We start from the raw sequence: 18,507 nt of genomic DNA on the forward strand, positions 1-18,507 counted from the left end.
AGCCCCCACCTTAATACCAACTATACCCTCTCCTAAATCAATCTCCCAACCCAACCACTGACACTCCCAGCTAGGGATAGCCATTTCAAGCCAATCCGCGGGCCTGCCAGAATGGGGCGGATTTTATCCGATCCGACACTTATGCAGGGTGTGGTTGGATTATATTTTGCTCACCTATAACGGGGGTGGGGCGGAGGTGGGTATCATCTCTCTCGATCCAAATCCGTCTCAGTATAATTAAAAATATATATAAGTAAATAATACATATGTATATATATAATATAATTAGATATAAGAAAGAAATGCTAAAAGTTTGTTATTCTGTTTAAACATAAATAAATAATAATTTTAAAATTCTTACTATTTATATATATGGAAATAAGAAAAATTATTTAGTGTGTTAAGAATTTAAATATTTCTCAATTTTTTTGACTATTTAAAATGTGGTCGGGGTATCGCATGTATCGGGTATCCATGGGCGTGGGGATAGGGTTGAAAATTTCCACTTATGGCGGGGTTGGGGTGAGGGCGGGGATGGGGATGGGATTTATCCACTGGGGCCGGGGCGGGGGATGACAAATTGGCCCAAAACTCGCTCCGTGGCCATCTCTGCCTCCGGCCACACCCTCCTCTGACATTCCCATTTCCGGCGACCAACCCGCTACCATCGTCTATCCTCCGCCACCTGCACAGCCTATCGTCGGCGTCACCAAAACCTCTCTTTATCTGATTCTCGCGTTCCAATGACCATTACCACCATGTACTTTCTGTCCCTCTCCATCGACGGCATCACCCTCTTTCCCATCGTTGCCGACTCATCCTCAGACCAGACCCACCACCACCACCACCACCACCACCACCACCACATCTCCTTTAACCACCATCCTACACCACTCCCTTGTTGCCGTCAATCTAGTTTTGGATCATCGATCTGAGTTGCATCTCTCTCTCTCTCTCTCTCTCTCTCTCACTCGATCTCTGTTTCTCTCTCTCTCACTGATCGCATACGAAGTTGGTTAGGGTTTGAGGATAAGTAAGAAGATAAGAAGATAAGAAGAAAATGAGACCCCCCATCACTGTCGATTTGGGTCCCCTCTTTCTCTCGCGCTCTCGCTTGATCTCTGTCTCTCTTGTTGATCGTTCGTGAAGGTGGCTAGGGTTTGAGAAGGAAGAAGAAGATAAGAAGAGGAAGAGGATGATCGCGAGGGTGGAGGGTGGAGGATGGCCGGATCTGGTGATTGCGGGAAAGCTACTGGCCGAAGTAGAGGTGGAGATGGGCCTGGGTTGGATTGGGTTTAGGGTTGGGGTTGGTATTAGAGTTGGAGGGATAGAGATGGGGTCAAAAATGGAAATTGATGTTAGGGTAAAATTGTAATAAAAAAATATAGAAAAAGTAGGGGTTTAAAGAAAAAAGGTAGGGGTATTAGTCTAAAACCACATGAGTGCTTTTTGACGGTGGTGTTTGGGAACTTGGTTTTTGAGTTTTTTTTTTTTTTTTACTACAAAACAAATGTTTTACAAAACTAAAAAAAAAAAATAAATTCAAACAAAATATCATATCAAACCCCATAATCATTTCACTTTTTCTTTTACAAACATCACATCCAATCACAAAAAAATCCAACAATCTTCCCAAACACAAAAAAAAAAAAATTCTCCAATAATATCCTACAACTAAAAACACTTACAAAAAAATTCACTTCCCAAACACCCACTATATTTGAACCATAAATGGGTAAAGTGCTTTTGCCTCAAATCATAAGAGGGTAAAATGAATTTTGTCTTGGAATCAATCTTTTAAATATTTTTTTTTAGCAACAAAGAAATCTTTATTAATGAAATTCAGGTTGCTTAGGTTATCAGTGTCTCTATGCAAATTCACTCAAATTTAGTTCAAATTTTTAAATTTTTTCTTAGATACTTACTGAATTAAAAATTATGTTGACTAATCTTTAAAAAATTTCAAGCTTAACTCAAGTGACTTCAGTTGAACTCGTCTAAGTTTGCAACTCTAGCTGGAGCAGAGGGTTTGAAAGTTCTATGATTAAATTTGTAAAAAATTAAAAATTAATACATAAATTATAGTAAAATTATGAAACTTAAATTATAGATTTTAATCTTTTGTATTTCATAAGTTACATAAAAAAATCTAGGGGTTTTTTTTTTAAGGTCCCTGGTATTATGATTTTATAGCATATAGGACACCAAATATTTTCATAATGTCTAAGGTCCCTCAACAATATTTTCATAATATCTAAGGTCCCTCAACCTTGATCCAGAGAAATTTCAGTCCAGATAAATTTGGTCCAGAGAAATTTGGTCCAGAGAAATTTCAGTGCAGAGAAAATTGGTCAGAGAAATTCTGGCTCAGAGAAATTTCTCTGGACCAAATTTCTCTGGATGAGTTTCTCTACTTTTCTTCTCACTCACATCCAAATCATTGTGATTCATTAGGTAAGCAACATTGTTCAACTGAATTCAACTGGAAAAATTTCACATTGTAATATGTAAGCAACATTAGAATGAGATAACAATGGCAACTTACCAGAACCAGAGAAACTCTTGAAAAATCTGAGTATTTCTCTAGTTTGTTATTGAAATATCAATTGAGAATTTCTTTGGTTTATTAAAAATAACAATTGAGAATTTCTCTGGTTTGTAATATTTTTTGAAAAATTTCTGCAGGTCCAGAGAAAATCTATCCAGAGAAATTTCAACCCAGAGAAATTTCCATCCAGAGAAATTTCAAACCAGAGAAATTTGAAATTTCTCTGATTTGTTCAATTTTTTTGATTTTCTATGTTTTGCAAATGTCTCATCCAATTCCCAAAAATGGTGCAAATCAGAGTATTTTCTGGTGATTTAAACACTGGAATATCTTGTCAATAATTGCCTTAAATCACATGTGGTTTTCGTTTTGGGGGAATAAAATGAGCAACTTTGTAAAGAAATTTTAATCAACGGAAAAAAAAAGAAAAAAGAATTCAAATGAATTAGAGCACTGAGAGAAGAAATCTATGGGTTATAAAATGAATTCAATTCTCAACATGACATCATTACACCTTTATACATACTAAAGATTCAAAAAACATGATTTCCAAACCAGAGAAAATTCACAGAGAAAATGCCAAATTTCTCTAGACAACACTTGAGGACTAGTTCAATCCAAACCAGAGAATTTCTCTGGATCAACCCAGAGAAAATTCAGTTCAAACTAGAGAATTTCTCTGGATCAACCCAGAGAAAATTCAGTCCAATTCACTAATATCTTGATTAGCAGCTACCACAGTAAAGATAAAACAAAAAAATCCACATGCATCTTAAAACTTAATCTAGCACTACAGTAAAGAATTACATGACAAATCTTAGTTCTCCAAAATAATTTTTTGTTTGCTTCCTTCATATATCCACTAGGATGCTTTTCAAGCAAGTAGGCTGATGATGCCTTCCTATTGATCTCATAGGATGTAAATACCTCATGTAATTAACATGACCCTCAAAGTGGAGCCCTCTTCTTCTTGATTCATCTAGGAACTATAGAGATGTACACTTATCGCATGATTCACATCACTATTTCCAAGTCCAGATTACTTCAATTGCCAAATAGTGGCCTCCCAACTACCATGTTGACATTGAATGCAACAGCAATTCTGAGGCATTCAGAATATAAATTTTTCATGCAAAAGAATTTAAAGTTATAAATAAATATGTTTCTTGACAAACTTGATTATATTTGTCTATTAAATGCTGCCTGATTAGCACATGCATAAAGGACGAAGATAGAAGAAGAAGAAGAACCTGTAATGGAAGTTAGCAAGTCGTTGCAGTCTACACGCCCATCATCACATACAAAATCCAAGATTTGAGCACCAAGTTCACTAAATACATTATAAAAATGTCAAATAATAAAATTAGAACAACCAAAACCTGGTTAACTTAACATCGAGCCTGAACGAGGGAAACACAGGAATCAAAAGACCTTTTAAAATTAAGTTGATGAATGCCCAATGCGAGAACCACCTGTTCAGAGGGAATTTAGTATACCAATGTCACCAGAAATAATTTCCATGCAGTTCCATTACCACATCAAAATGCTAAACTCACCTGTAGACCTTGTTGGTCTTGGCCATTTGAATGTGAAGCAGAAACAGAGAGCCCATGTAGAGAGAGAAAGTGAGTAGAAAGAGAGAGGGAATGGGGTGAGGGACCTTAGACTACAAAAGAACAGATTGTGGACCTAATCCATTACTAAAAGTTGGATAGGGACCTTAGACCGATTTTCCCTAAAATCTAATTATTTATATTATTTCATATAAAAATATATTTTTAATTTTTTTACATTCCGTACGTGAGTGGACTGCTTGCTCCTCTTCATTAATGAAAATTCAATCCACGTAGAAAACACTGAAACTAACATCATAAAAGAGAGGAAAATGCATAAAGCGAGACTTTGGGTCAATCTTTGAAACAGCTGGCTTATGGAGTGTTCACAACGCTTCTAAAAATAGACTTTGGGTCGCTGTTCTGTATATTAATTCTTTTTTTTAATAAAATTAATTTTATTTTGGTAATTCAAATTTTTAATCAATCTTTGACCGAAATTGTTGATTACAGCCATATCATACAATGACCCAACATGTGGCCACTATGAATTGTAAATATAAGAGGTAGATCACTTTCCTCCTTAGCACTAATTCCGTATCATTTCCAGTGTCATAGAATCAAAAAGTGCCTTGGGTTATGGAACAGACTCAGCACAGGTTGAATACGGCTGCTGAGGGAGGAGACATCAAAGGCTTCGACAAGTGCATAAGAGAAGACCCACATATTTTGGATAATATAGATAACATCCCTTTTGTTGATACTCCTTTACACACTGCCGCCTCAGCTCGACGTACCGATTTCACCTTAGAAATGATGAACTTAAAGCCATCATTTGGTAGGAAGCTGAACCTAGATGGGCCAAGTCCCTTGCACTTGGCTTTGCAAAATCAGCACTATGAGACTGTGAGACAGCTCATAAGTTTTGACAAGGAGCTCATACGAGTCAAAGGAAGGGAGCGCTTCACTGCTTTGCAGTACGTGGCCCTAAGAAATGACAGAGTTCGGCTGGCAGAATTTCTATGTGCTTGTCCGGCAACAATAGAGGACCGGACAATTCGAGGTGAGACTGCAATGCATATTGCTGTGAAAAGATTGAATTCAGAAGCTTCTGAAGTGATGTTGGGATGGATGCACAGAACCCATAGACGAAAGATCCTAAACTGGATGGATAATGAAAGCAACACCGCACTGCATATTGTCCACTTTACAACCTCAGACATGCTATCTATCTATTCTTTGGTTTTCATTTTAGTAGTCTAGTCTGATAGTTTGTGTGGCTCTATTGTCGGCTTTTTCTTGGATAAACTATCAATAGGTCTTAATAGTTTGATTTATTTCCCATCAAGTTCTATAGAAAATAAGTCTTGCTAAAATTATCACTAAAAATAATTTTTTTGTGACAATTTTTTATATATGTCGCTAAAAGTTGACAATTAGTGACCTTTTTTTTCATGGTAAAACTTACAATTAGTGACTTTTTTTATGACAATTTTTTTCTATAGGACCTATTAGACAATAGTTTTGCTTATTAGGACCTACACGTAAGTATCCATTGTTTCTTCATATTTTATTTGTAATAACTGACAAGAAATTTTTTTTTTTTTTTTTTTAATAACAATATACACTTTACCCCTATAATCTATCTATCCATCCAGGGATATTCTAATATACACCCTTTTAAAAATAGTGTATTATATGCATCTGTAGTTATGTCAATTTTTTTCTTTAATTATGACTAATTTTCTTCTTTAGTTATGATATTATTTTAGTCATAACTCCTAAGTTCTTTAGTTATGTCTTGTGTTGTATTTAGTTATTACATTGTTTCTTTGTTTAATTATGACTCATAAAATTAAAATTATACCATTTTTCTTTTTAGTCATAAGGTGGAGTTGAACTTTTCATTAACACTCTTACCACTTAGACAACTTATATATTATAATATTAATCATTTACTTTTACTTTTATTTTTACTTATTTAAATTGTACAGATATCACGTGTGCTACCTCTAGTACAAATAGATACAGAGACTTTCACAAACTAAATTATAAACCTAATAGGTTAACAATAATAAGACATTTATACATTTCTTTTGTTTTTTCTGGAGATTATTATTTGTAAAAAGAAACATATTTATTAATTTTAAACCTGAAGAAGTATCGGTTTTAAATTATATAATTTGTAATTTTATAATTTATCTATTTTAAACATAAAAATGAATGGTTTATTTTTAAAATTATATATCATTTATTTTTTTAAGAAAAATATAACAAAATTATATAGTTATGATTATTAGATCAATCTAATTTTTTTTTGTGAATGATCTACACAAAAAACCTAACAAAATGAACGACTGTCAAAACGAATTCCATGATAGACCTTACGAGACCCAATTGCACCCTACAGTGCAAAAAAGTGTGTGGACCGAAGACAAACCCGAATAATTTTACATTACGGTGGTTTAATCTCAGTCACATTTTTTAGCATTTTTCAGTGCGCAGATTCTGTGCACTTATCTTTACTATTAAGGATTGTTTTGGAAATTATATTTTGGAAAATGTTTGGTAGCTCAAATTTTGTGGCTCAAATGGCTCAAATCTGTCAAAACGACGTCGTTTGACACTCATTTACACTCAAAACGACGTCGTTTTGAGGGATTTGAGCCATTTGAGCCACAAAATTTTGAGTTACCTAGCATTGTTGTTATATTTTTTAGTTACTTTTTAATTTTTTATGAAAAAATATAGTAAAAATTAATTTTTTTATGGTAATTTTTTAACTAAAAATTAAAGTTGCCAAAATAAGCCTAAGACACAAAAGTCAATAGATTCCACGTATAGTTATTAATAGGTCAGACTAATTTTGTGTCCTACCCCTAGTAAAAGTAATTACTCATAGGTCTTTTTTTTTTCTTTTTTTTTTTTTTATCAGCAAAACAAGAGCTTTATTGATGAAAAAAAGTACAATACATGTAAAAATACATCAACAAAGCAGGGAAATGCAAGAGCATTGGTGAGAGACCAATCCAAAAACAAAAGTACCCACAGAAAAAATACAGGACAGCTTCAAAAGAAATAACAACAACAAAATATTAGCAGCATCTGTTGCTGGGCTCCAAGAAAGACACCCAGTGGTTGGACACCAAAAGAATCACATAGGGTGCAAACTCCCAACACCAAACAATAGCATGAAGAAACCAAAATATCAGCAGCATCTAAAGAGACCTTTGATGCTGGACACCAAAGAAACCTCTGTTGCATTGAGATTTCATGAGCAAATCAACAAATTATCTCCCTATAAAACCTGTCCAGAACATCCCATAGAACTGCAGCAATCTAACACCCCAAAGTAGCTCTGAAGCAATAGCTGCTGTGAAGCAATAGCAGCACTGAGGCAATACTCTGACCCAAGCACCTTGACACAGCATACAGCAAACCTCAAACTCCTTGACACAGAACTTTTATAAGGGGAATAACAGATTACCACCCCCCATCCATCTGCATAACTTGCAAAAAAGAGGAATAACAGATCACCAACCCCATCCATCAACAGAACACAGCAATGCATAACTGATAATAGATCCCCACCTCCCATCCATCTGCAGAACTTGCAAAAAAGAGGAATAACAGATCACCACCCCCCATCCATCAGTAGAACACAGCAGACATCCATACCCAAACATCTCAGATATATAACTGTATAACAGCACCTGACTCAGGTTCTCTACTATGTGATGCACTGAGTAATGGACAATAGGCAAAGAAGCTCTAACCCACAACCCCACCCTCACTTTTACTAACTCACCAAGCTCCATCATATCTGGTAGATGACCATTGAACACAACCTCATTCTAAGCCTCCACGTTGACCACAACATTGCCACTGGGACCATCACCCAGATTTTCTTTACTAATTTCCTATGCTTAGTTCCCAACCACCAAGAAAGCACTCCATCCACTGTAGCAGGAGATACCCAGCAGAAATTCCACCACTGCAACAACCTTTCCCAAACCTTCCATATTTCAAGACACTATACAAAAAGATGATCTACTGATTCTTCCGCAGCAAAACAGAAGGGACAGGCAACATTCGCACTACCACCTAACACCCCTAATCTCTACAAAACAACTGCATGCAGACTTAACCCTTCATCTCCAAGCCAACCAACTCAAGAATTGGGCTTTAGGTGGTGCTAGATTATTCCATAGCATCCTAGGAACCTGCAAGCTAGTACCAGAATTTTGTTGAAGCCAAGCTCTCACAGATGCCACTGTGAACACACCAGATGAGGATGCTGTCCACTTTACAACATCACACAGATTATCATTCTGCCTGGGCACATCCTTTGTTATCTCTTGCAGCTTTCTTACCTCCTCTATCTCCCAAGAAAACAGAGATCTTCTAAACTGTAGTCTCCAAAGACCATCTTTATCCCTCCTCTGCATAAAGTAACTGAGCTTTTCTTCTTTCTCCATAGAAAGCCTAAATAACGTGGGGAATTCCTGTTTCAACTTCAAATCCATGCAGCACCTATCATGCCAAAACTGTATCCTACACCCATCTCCTACCACAATCTTAAGCTTTAAAACAAAAAAAATGTTACAACTCAGGATTTAATGCAGCCACACTCAGAATATCACTCCACACAATAGATTCCTTACCTTCCCCATTCTGCATTGGTAGCCACCTGCCCCCATCAACCCCATACTTGCTGACAATAACCCTTTTCCAAGTGACTCATCCTCCACCCCATACCTCCACCACCATTTTAGTAACATACAATCATTTGTTTCCTTAGCCTTCCTTATACCCAGCCCTCCCTTAGCTTTACTCAATGTTACATCCTTCCACTTTACCATATGAATCTTTCCCCGTAACTCAGAGCTTCCCCATAAAAAAGTAGCCTTCAACTTATCAATTTCCTTTGCTATTCCTTTGGGCAATTTGAAAATGGAAATATGATACGCCAGTAAACTATCCATAACTGATTTCACCAAGGTTACCCTACCAGCAAATGACAAAAGCTTCCTTTTCCAGAGAGCTAATCTTGGCTTAACCTTATCCACCACATGTTTCCAAGTTTGTTTTCTTCTAGGATTTGCACCAAGTGGTAGACCTAAATACTTAATAAGTAACTTCTGAGATAAACAATGCAATAGCGAAGCAAATTCATGAACCTGATCATCACTTATTCCTACACCACACACCACACTTTTATGAAAATTGATTGTCAATCCTGACATCACCTCAAAGCATCTAAGAATTCTTTTGACATTAACAATCTCCTCCCACTCTGCTGCACAAAACAGAATAGTATCATCTGCAAACTGAAGGTGAGATGGTTTTAACCCTACAGATCCAACATAAGCTCTTTTAATTACACCCAAACTCTTAGCCCTTTCCAGCAACAGCTTCAACCCTTTTGCTGCAATATTGAATAGGAAGGGTGACAAACACTACTAAAGAAAGGGCCTTTTGAGTCGATTTTTTGAGTCGGCAAATTTTACCGTCGCAAAAGGTAGCCTTTTTGAGACGGCACAGAGTTACCGACTCAAATACCAAACCTTTAGCGTCGGCACCGTTGGCCGACACAAAAAATTAATATTTGATAACATTATTTGAGTCGGTTGAATTTACCGACGCAAAAGATAGACCTTTTGAGTCGGCATAGACCTTTTGCGTTGGCAAATTTGTGCCGACGCAAAAAATTAGACCTTTTTGTGTCGGCAAATGACGCCGTAGCAAAAAAAAAAAAATTTATAGCCAAGATAGATATATATATATATATTTACTTGATTATATTTAATAAATATATTTATTTATACATATACTTTTATATTAATATTTAGTGTATATACTATAAATAATATATATCTCGTTTAATATCTGAAAGAGGTATGGTGGTGAAAGTGGATTTAGTGCGGTGACCTCGGGTCAAATTGTCCAAATGGTGTGTGTTCGAAACTTGGGAGCCTCAATAAGAAAATTATGAGTTAAATTTTTTAAAACATTTAACCACTTTTTGAGTCGGCAATCTACCGTCTCAAAAAATTAAAAATTTTTGCGTCGGTAGGTTGCCGACTCAAAAACTTTTTGCGACCCCGCCATTTTCGTCCCTTGAGTTGCCGTCAAAACACCGTCGCAAAAAGTTTTTGCGTCGGCAAATACGCTATTTGCGACGGCACGCTGCCGACTCAAAAGCCCTGTTTTCTAGTAGTGAAAGGATCACCCTGCCTCAACCCCTTTTGTGGGCAGAATTCATTAGTGGGAGATCCATTAACTAAGACAGAAACTCTTGTTGTGGTGACACAAGTTTTTATCCATCTAATCCATCTTTCTCCAAACCCTAAATTTGCCATCATGGAAAATAGATACTCTCAATTAACTGAATCATATGCTTTTTCAAAGTCAGCTTTAAAATAACTTCTTTCCCTTTTGACTTCTTCCACCATTCCACAACCTCATTGGAAATCATTACTCCATCAAAGATATTTCTTCCACCCAAAAAAGTTGTCTGAACTTCACTGATAACTTCTGGTATCACCTTCTTCAATCTTCGTGAAAGCGCATTTGCTAATATTTTATAAGCAACCCCTACCAAACTAATAGGTAGATAATCTGACAAACCATTAGGGCACTCTTTTTTTGGGACAAGGGTGATAAAGGAACTATTTAGTCCTCTAACCAGTTTACCATGATGGTAGAATTCCTTCATAAAGTCAAACAAGTCACTCTTCATCAACTTCCAACATTTCTGAATGCATGCCATGTTGAATCCATCCGGCCATGGCGCTTTATTACCATCACACTCTTTCACATCCGGCCTTGGCGCTTTATTCCCATCACACTCTTTCACTGCTTCCCAAACTTCTTCCATTGTAAACTCAGGTTCAAGAACCTCCCCCCTATGTACATTACTAATTGATGCAAAATTTCTAGACATCTTTGGCTTGGATGGCCACTCTTCAACAAATGCCTTTGAGAAATATCTGACCACTTCAAGCCGCACAAGCTCAAGATCTTCAATGCTAACCCCATTAACTATCACTGAGTCCCCCATATTTTTTCTTTGCCTCTTACTTGCACAAATGTGAAAATACCTCGTGTTCCTATCACCATGTTGAGCCTAATTCAACCTAGACTTTTGAAACCATAGCCAGTCCTTCCTTTTTCTAAGCTTCCAAACCAGATGCTTTGCCTCCCTTCTAGATTCAATTTCAATGGATGCCAACTCCCTGGATTCTGCAAATAAGTCATATTCATGCAATTCCTCCTCTGCTTTTTTTAGTTGTTCCTCAACCAATCCAAACACTTCAATGTTCCATTTTTTTAATTCAACTTTCATACCACCTAACTTTCTTTGCACTCTATAACCAGCCTAGCCTTCTACCTGATGCTCCGACCAAGCTTTTTAGCAACTGAAAGGAAACCTGGGTGCAGTGTCCAAGCATTAAGGAACCTAAAAGGTCTAGGCCCCTAATTCCTCTCATCTTCCATCAACAAAAATGGACAATGATCAGACACCAATCTGGGTAAACCCCACATCTGAAACCTAAACTTTTCCAACCATACTGCGTCCAGCAAAAACCTATCAATCTTATTCCACCGCTCCCCCTTCATAGAATTACACCAAGTAAATCTTTTGCCAAACATAGGAACTTCCACCAACTCCAGTTGGTCAACGAAATTATTAAATTCTACCATTCCTCTGTCTCTCCTAACACAGCTTATTCTATCCTCTATATTTCTAATTTCATTATAATCCCCTCCCATACACCAAGGCTTTTGGAAACTTGTTCTAATATTAACAATAGTGTCCCATAACACTGCTCTTTTGGACACATCATTAGGACCATAAACATTTATAAAAACACATTCAAATGAACTAAGAGCTACACCTGATAAAAGCAGGAAATTTCTATGGCAGGAACAATCCAGTAGCTGAAACACCTCTGGATTCCATATACTTAATAACCCTCCAGCACTACCTTCAGAATCAACAGCCATAAACTCCATCATCTCCCACGGCCAAAATGATCGAACAAACATCTCTTCCATACTACTTTTTTTCGTTTCTTGAAGAAGCAGAACATCCACCTTTCTATCCTGCATAACCTGTCCAACCCTACGCCGTTTATCTGCTCTTCCCAACCCTCTAACATTCTAAGACATTGCCTTCATTTATCACTAGTTTATACTCCAAATAAACTCCAAGCTTTTGGTCAATTAGGTTTGACCCAGCACACCTCCTATCTCATTTTCAAATCGTTCTTCATCTTGTTGCTCCAACTAAACAATTCTTTGAATTACTTCAGTCTCTTTGCCTTCATAGCTCATCCTCAATCGTTGACCAAGCTGTAAGGTTGCTCGTGCTTCCTCCACGCTTTTCTTCTTCCTCCTACTCAATTGACTTTCATTTGACAAAAACTGAGATAAAACAACAGTTGCTGCCCTGAAGACTGCTCCTCTATGAAACCCAGATAAGAACGAAGTTTGAACTCTCCTCTTCCCCCTTTCTCTGGTACCTCTAGCTCTTCCCAATCTCCTTCAATTACTAGCATTTCTCTCCACCGGTTCTGATCTGTTAACTATTAACTGCACATCCTCATTACTTGGACCGCCTAACACCCTTATTGGGTTCAGATTGGGCTGGGCCCCAACACCATAATCTTGGCCAAATCCCCTATTATTGACTTTTGCCTCAGGTCCACTTCGATCACCTCTTAACTGGGCCCCTTCTAACACTACCTAAATATTGATACTCGGCCAAATTTCATCAGACCCACTAGCGCTTTTGACAAACCCAGGGGTCACAATATCCTCTTCACCCACTATTTCCCTAGCTACTTCCCCAAACATTCTTCTTGGAATCTTCATCAGCAGCTGCTCCTCTAGCCAACTGCTCACCCCACTGTTTGGTTTCTCCACATTCCCCTCTGTAGCAACCAAGCATGTTTCTGACACCCGACTATCAGTACCTGCACCATTCATCTCACCCCTAAGCTGTACAGCTGCATTGATTCCATCCCTTGGTATCATGTTTGCTCTACATTGGTCCACCTCGTCACAACAATCCACCTCATCATCCCTGACCTTAATCCCTCTTGTCATATCTGTGCTACCTCTCTGATCTCCTCCAACACTTGAATATCTATCATTCTTCTCCTCACCCTCAAGACCGATTGACATCTTCAATCTATTAACAGAGAAGCTCTTACTACTCGCTGATGTCTCCAAAATCTCAAGACATTCACAAACCCTTACTGGGTACATTACTCCGTTGCAACTCAATCGAACAGTCCTATTGATAAGCTCCATGGATTTTGTTATGACTCGAATTTTCCCACAACAGAAAGAAACATTATTAATAGTGTCCTCATGCAACTGCACTACTTCTCCCCAGACAGCCCCTATACTTCTGAATGTAGCCACACTCCATAAATTAAATGGGACTCCAAAGCAATTAATCCAAACACACCGTTCTTGGATAACACTACATCCCGTATCCCACTCCTCCATTGAGCTGCACCATTCAAAAATCCATTCCTTTAGTTCCTCATTCTGCCTTTTCATCTCCATAACTGATGGGAACGTTAGGATTACAAGTCTACCTTCACTTGCTCTAATTATTACCTCCTAAAAACCCCTCTTCTGACATTCCTCCTTAAAAGCTGAAAAGGAAAAGAAGGTATGAAACTTGATTATCAAGCTTTCATCCAACAACCCATTACCCTCTTCTGAAACTTGAACCACCACTTCCTCTCTACCTTGTGTCACACCTTTTCCAACTACCTCCGCATATGATTTTAGCCCTCCATGATCCTGCTTAATCTGCTTTCCTCCTCTGTGATCATCCCAGTTCCTGTTCCTAACCATGCTTTGAGTCCTCTGATTAAATCCCCCAGGCTGTTTGATTTTGTCAAGGTCTCCTCTCTTGAACTCGGCCCCTTTAACCTTCAGAGCTTTATCATCACACCACAACCCATCCCCCCTTTGAACTACCATCTCAACTACAACCGAACAATCGTACCTTACAAAGCCAAACCTCGAACCTGTGATCTTTCTCCTTTCCTTTGGGATAAACACATCCTTAACGATGCCGAACTTTGCAAACAGGCCAAACAGGCTTTTCGGATTCATTGATTTAGGGATGTTATCCACAAATACTGTAAATAATTCACCCACCTTTGAATCCCTTGTAGCCTTGATCATTCCTTTTTGACGAAATACCAGTTGCCAACCTCCATGATCCATTTATAGAGAGCAATTAAGTAATCTTTGTTTGATTTTATTAAACATGAATAACCATAATTTCTCTTCTTTCACATTCACTCATAGGTCTTGTTACAACTACCTGAGTCCCATAAGTTTTTGTATAGATCAAAAAGTCCTAAAACTAACAATTTGTGATTTTTTTTTTGGTGACGATTTTCTAAATCTGTCGCTAAAAATGACAATTAGTTATGTTTTTCTGTGACGAATTTTCCAAACTGTCGCTAAATACTAACAATTAATGACAATTTTTATAAAAATGCCGCTACAGAAATTTAAAAAAAAAAATATGTGATAACAATTAAAGTGAATAAAATTTTTTAGTGCACCAAAAAGTTAAAAGAATTTATTGGTGCACCCATCTTCCTAATAGGATTTTCCAGTCATTATATGTTTATGTATAACATTGTTATCTCTTTTTTTTAATAAAATTCTTGGAAGTCCGTTTACCAAGAAGTAGGTTAAAAAGAAAAAAGGTTTACGATTTTGCATAAAACCATACATCATAATATTAAAATTAAATACAACAGAGTTGTTAAGGTAGTGTTTGGTAACCTTTACGTTTTTGTTTTATATTTACAAAAATTTTATAAATTGATTTTTTTTTTTTTTTAGAAAAACATAAACTGCAAACGCGTTTAGTTTGTACAAAAATGTTTGAAAATTTTTATAAATATAAACTAAAAAATATGTTCGTTCAGGCCTAAAATATTTATATTTATTTTTTATTTTTTATGATAATGGGATCATACACATTATAATTGAAAAAAAAATTATTTAAAAACAAATTAATTGAAAAAAATATTAATTGAAAAAAATTTATTTAAAAAAATTAATTGAAAAAAAATTAATTGAAAAAAAAATTAATTGAAAAAAATAATTAATTTTAAAAAAATTAATTAAAAAAAATTTGTTAGTCAAATTTTAAAAATTCTGTTTAAAAACCAACATAAACTCATTTTTTGAGTTTATGTTTTTTCCTTAAATTTATAAACTGAGACAACTATTTATAAATCAAAAAAAATTATTAAACATGTTTTTATGACAATTTTTAAAATTTTTGTAAATATAAACTAAAAATGAAATGATTACCAAACACGCCCTAAATTTTTTTAAGGAGACTTATGTGGAAGCCTTAATAGGTAGACTTATTGTCTATTAGATCATGTGATAATAAATGGCTTTTTTTTTTATCAAATACTATTAAAAAATGTCACTAATTGTTAATTTTAAGTGATAATTTGAAAATTTTGTAACAAAAGATGTCACTAATTATAAATTTTAGCGACAGTTTAAAAAAAATTCATAAAAAAATGTTATAAATTTTCAACTTTCAGCGAAAGTTTGAAAAATTCGTCACAAAAAAAGTCATTAATTGTAAGTTTGAATAACAATTTATAAAAACCGTGACAAAAAAAAGTTACTAATTATCAATTTTTAATGACATATAAAAAAAAAAATAGACTGAATAGTTTGGATCACCGAAATTAGTCTCAAAACCCAAACACTTTGTTTTACGAATAATGCTATATGTACCAATTAGTATACTACCTAGTGTACCAATTGATGATGTGACATAATTTAATAGGTTTTTGAGATTTGTAATGTAGTTAATTAGCGGGGTCAATAATAATGCCATAACTAGTGTTGGTACACTATTGCATATTTTACTGTTATATGCAATAAAATATGAGTTTGGCTTCCTTGACTTTGGTGAACTTGAGACCGATTTCGATAATCTCAACGGTTGAATTTTTGATTTGTGAATTAAACAAAATTATTGATTTGTGCCCATTTACTTTACGCAGATTGTGAAGTTATTACTTGACGAAGACTACGAGAACATAAATGCAGAGAATTTCGAAGGCTTCACGGCCCAAGACATCGCTCTACGACTTTATTGTGGTGGAGCCGAAAGAGAAATTTATGATCTTTTTTTCGACGCACATGTTTCATTTGGTTCATCACTTGGTAATAATATCTATAGTGTGGCGGATTTTTTAAAGTCGGGTGATGGTTTTTGGGAAGTTATATGCGGATGGATTTTTAGAGTGCGAAGTGGTTTGTCATTGGAGAATCCACTTGCCAGTTTGGTACTAATATTAGTGAGTGTTTTGGAAGTTATAAATGGATCGATTTTTAGAGTGAGACAAAGTCGTTTGTCATTCTCATTTTCAAAAAACGTATGTGGAGGAGCAGCATTAATAAGCATAGCAACGGCCATGACTTACACCACAATAGCCTCTTTCCAAAGTGGACTTAGCCTACCAGGCGGAGTCGTTGATAATAATCATAATCTTTCTATTAATAACGCCACCATCATGGCCACTTTCCAAACTGGACTTAGCCCTCCTGGTCCAGGCAGAGTCATTGATCACAATCACAATCTTCCTACTTCTAATGTCACCACCACCACCATCAAACTGTATTACCCTCTCTATTATAATTTTTTTTCACAGGACCACCTCTTGGTTCACTCTTAAACCTAGTGTGCCTGATGACGAACTGGGGGTTATTATTTTACTACATATTACCATCATTCTCATCTGGTCACATTTTTGACTGCCTATCCTTTTGTGCACTTTTGGCTCGTGTCAATAGTTTCTTTGTCAGTTGCTTTTGGAATGATATGACATGCTATTGATTGACACACCGTCAGAAGAAACGCTTTCAGATGCTGCAACGTTTGTTTGATGAATTAAATTAAAAAAAAAAAATACAGGTGAGCCAAAGAACATACATGGGAGTGGTGGTGCATGGAATCTTCAAAAAGACGTCATCTCAGATCATAAGTTGCTTCCTGTAATTGTCGCCTTCAGATTATTACCATATGTCTTTGTTAATTCAGCTCTCAATTTGTGCTTCACTACGGAGCTCTGTTTATATGCTTTTTGTAAAATGGGATTGATAATATCATGGAATTGCTCTTTGAAGGTGTGAATTTATCGATTCTGCTCTATAATTTGGAATATGATTCCAATTCAGCCTCTCAATAGCATTTTCAATTTTCAATGGATAGCGGGTGGATTTGAGTGCTTTGTGCGAACTTATTAAGGTTAGAATTGCTCTTTGGATTAAATCTCATTATCCATAGATTTTATTCTCGGTGGATGATTTTGTGATGAAATTTCAGCATATTCAATTATGTATCAGATGAAGGTGTGATTGGGGTGATGGCTTGATGAGGATGAACTGCAATGGCTGAGGAAGATGAGTGCTTCAGTGGATGGTTGTTTTGCTGCATGGAAGTTCATGTGTCCGGATGTGTTCTTTTCCCCCCGTTTTTCCCCTGTTTTTATACTGTTTGCTGTGGTACATGTCTGTTTGGTGCTAGTAGATGGTGTCAACCTAGTTGGAATTGTTATATTTTGCTATGATGCTTTATACACTCGCCCATCTTTATTATTGTGTATCACAAGCCCAACAACACCCTCTGGAAAACCCAACTGGAAAGGAACTTGCTCCTAAAAAAAATCATGGAATTATGGATTGGATTAATGATTACTACAATATTGAGTGAGATTATATATATAGGATTAGGCTTGTTTCTAGTCTACATTGTGGACTAGGCGGTGCTGTTGGGCTCGTGAGGCCCACCATGGATCATGTTTTGATAATTTGAATCGTTCGATCTGTAGAGCTCGTCAACTTTATCCTTATAAAAATCATGTTGATCGGATATTGATATCTATTTGATCGGATCAAATTTTTGTCAATAATTTATTTTGAAAATTATGTTTACCGTTGACAAAAATCTAATCTGATCAAGAAGCTATCGATATCTGATCAACGTTATTTTTTGTAGAGATAAAGTACTCAATGAGTTCTACATATTAAACGGTTTGGATTATCGAAACAGGACTCGAAGTAGACCTCCATGGGGCCAACAATAGGCTCCAGTCCGATCTCGGACTGGAGAGAAGCTTTCTTTATATATATATATATATATATTATATAAAATTATTAATATCATGGAGTTGTGGTTTTGGTAATCCCATGGTTTTTACCCAAAAATCGCATAATTAGAATTTGTATCTTATTTGATCTTATTTATAATTTTCAAGTCCATTTAGTTTCATAGTTTTCAAAAGGACCAAAAAAATCCTCATTTTTATTGTATCTCCAAATTTG

At 36.0% G+C, this 18,507-nt stretch overlaps 1 long non-coding RNA gene across 1 annotated transcript in view; it reads left to right on the forward strand.

Moving 5' to 3' along the window:
- LOC145806153 (uncharacterized) overlaps positions 1-18,507 on the forward strand; it is a 187,393-nt gene that overhangs the window by 133,157 nt on the left and 35,729 nt on the right. The window lies entirely within an intron of this gene.

Source organism: Camellia sinensis, chromosome 13, assembly GCF_055761805.1.
Source record: "Camellia sinensis isolate YWXY chromosome 13, ASM5576180v1, whole genome shotgun sequence".
NCBI classification, from domain to species: domain Eukaryota; kingdom Viridiplantae; phylum Streptophyta; class Magnoliopsida; order Ericales; family Theaceae; genus Camellia; species Camellia sinensis.